This window comes from Gadus chalcogrammus, unplaced genomic scaffold (assembly GCF_026213295.1).
Source record: "Gadus chalcogrammus isolate NIFS_2021 unplaced genomic scaffold, NIFS_Gcha_1.0 GACHA103, whole genome shotgun sequence".
Taxonomy (NCBI): domain Eukaryota; kingdom Metazoa; phylum Chordata; class Actinopteri; order Gadiformes; family Gadidae; genus Gadus; species Gadus chalcogrammus.
This window is the reverse complement of record NW_026613538.1, coordinates 1-2,999: the sequence shown is the minus strand read 5'-3', so window position 1 is coordinate 2,999 and position 2,999 is coordinate 1.

Genomic DNA, 2,999 nt, shown 5'->3' with positions numbered 1-2,999 from the left:
ATGTTTTTTTAGTGCCATGCACTGTTCTTTTGTGCAACGCATACGGTTAAATTGAGTTAAATTTCCAATTCTAAAAGGTTGCGTGCCTACCTGTTAAGCACTTTGTTAGGCGCCTGCACTTGTAAAGTGGATAAGCTATGTGTGACGCACTGTTCTTTTGTGCGCAGCCAATACGGTAAGCTACATTCTGTTAAAATAACTGCCTGTTACCGGAGTATGTTATTCATGGAAGCTGTTCAAATGATCAAAGGATGAATGCCTGTTAAATAAAACGTGCAATATGATGACTGTCTTTCCTGTCATTATGCTATAGGTTCATGATTGATTCATAAACAGTCAGCACTGTTGGTGCATCTAAAGGAGGATGTGTGTTGTTGTTGCGCTAGGCGGACACGCACGCACCCCAAACGCATTTTAATTGTTGGTAACGCACGAGTACTCTAACGCGTTTCTTTTATTTATAGGTAACGTAGTAACGTAACGGATTACTTTTAATTGATAGTAACAAAGTAACCTAACGGATTACTTTCAAAAGTAACGATACCCAACACTGCTCTTGACACACACACACACACACACACACACCGTACTCTTGACACACACACACACACACACACACACACACAGACACACACACACTAAAGCGTACTCTTGACACACACACACACACACACACACACACACACACACACACACACACATACACACACACACACACACACACTAAAGCGTACTCTTGACACACACACACACACACACACACACACACACACACACACACACACACACACACACACACACACACACACACACACACACACACAGCATGTGTGTGTGTGTGTAGAAGATGATTTCATACATTCCCCCCCCCCTTATGGGATGTTAAAGCGGCCTTTAAACGGAGCCGGAAACTAAAAGGCACTCTCTTTAAATGTCTTACACACACACAATCATAAACACATGCTCTAACGTACATGCATGCACGCACACACAAAGAAGCACACACATTTGTTGGAATATTTACACTGCAGTTTCTCTGACTGGACTTTGAAAGGATAACATCGTTATGGCATAATCAATGCTGAATGTGTACAATGTCAATGTGTCTATGAGCTCAGATAATATTCATAATGCAGATCCTAATCCCCTTTTTAAAGTGTACGAATATTAAGGTGGCACCAAACCAAAACATCTACCCACCCAACCTTTGACCCAAATGTCCACCATCATCCTCCTTAATCAAGTAAAATAAGAATCTTTATATCAAGCAGCCCAGAAAGCTCAGACAGGAAGTGGGTGGAGGCTTTAGGGAGCCGGTAAATGAGGAGAACCTGGAGCTGTGCAGTGCCTGCCAGTGCAAAATGGAGACACTCAAAGGAAGTGGAGCTAACTGGAAATTCCTTGACCTGAATATTGGATCTATGAATAACAGCTAGTCCACCACCACGGCCCAGGCTACAGGGTTTTTGAATGTACGCATAGTCAGGGGGAGTAGCTTGGTTGAGGGTTAGAAAGTCCTGCTGGCTCTGCCATGTCTCTGTCAGACATAGGAAATCGATCTTTTTATCCTGAATAATGTCATACATGAGAAGGGCTTTGTTATTGAGTGAGCGAGTGTTCAGTAGCATGAATGTGGCATCCCTGTTAGTGGAAGCTGCAACAGGGGTTACGCTACAATTTATACTGAGTAGGGAACCCAGGTTGACGGTCCGTGGGCGTGGTTTGTTTTGACAGCGTTGCCGCCGTAGGGCATAGCAAACTGCGGGAACAGCTGGAGTAGTGTCCATGTAAACAAACTTGTGTCGGACGGCCCTATGGACGTAACAAGGGCGACGGAGAGGGCAGAAAGATCTGATGACCTTAAGGCAGTTCGGAAGCGAAAGAGTATTGAGTTGTACGAGTTCAGCAGCAGAGTATTTGTAGACAGACATCGCTCACCAGTAGCAGCAGGCTAACGCGGCTGCTATCTACCTAGCGGGAGACCACAGCGAGACTACTATGGACGATGCAATCCAGGGAAATCCAGGGAAACCAGGTAAGTTCCAGCACTGTAGATCAACGTGCGGACCCGCGATGTATAAGGGCAGATCAAGGCTAGGAATTATGGTGAGTTTGGAGGGTTTAGAAGGCTAAGGAGGCTAAGAAGCGGCGACATTCACGCCAGCGTCCTCTCAGCCGAAAGTACACCTTATTTTGAAAGTACAGACAGGCGCGATTCCCATTCACGATTCCCATTCCCCATTGAAACGAATGGCGCGTTGATTCGTGTGGCCAAGAGCTACTTGCATCACATCGCTTGTATTTATTTACATCAACTGACTTAAGTTTCTGTTTGTACACGTGTGAAATTACAATACCCAATGCTTATCAAAAATAATTCCACATCAAAGGTCCAAGAAAACATTTAACTTTTCATATGCATCACTGAAAATTCAAATCAAGGTCCAAGGAAGCATTACACTTTTTCATATACATCACTGAAAGTTCACATTGATGTCAGAGGAAACATTACCTTTTTACACCTTATTATACGCCACAAAGTTCAAGGTCCATTATCACCACCTTACAAGCATCTTATTGTACACATGGGACATAAGTAAACTCACTCTTTTTAAAAGTTATTGAGATGACTGGCACTGCATGGAGTCCACCATAGAGGTGTATGCTGGAGTGTATGCACTCAGGTTCACTCTAATACAGTCATTTAAATGTTCATCCGTCAGTCTTGTTCTGAATTTAGATTTAATGACATTCATGTCAGAAAAAGCAGCTTCACAAAGGTATGTCGAACCAAATAAAGCAGAAATTGTAAGTGCTGCTTGGTGAATATTCTTATAGTTTGCTGGGTCTACAAGGCTCCAGAAATGTTGTGAGTGTTGCTGAAACTTAAGCTGAACATGATTCTGGAGATTTATAACCTCCATCACCATCTCCACAGGATTGACAGTGAACAGTTCTTTTCTGAAATCTCTGATGTCTACCACCATGAATGGGTTGCA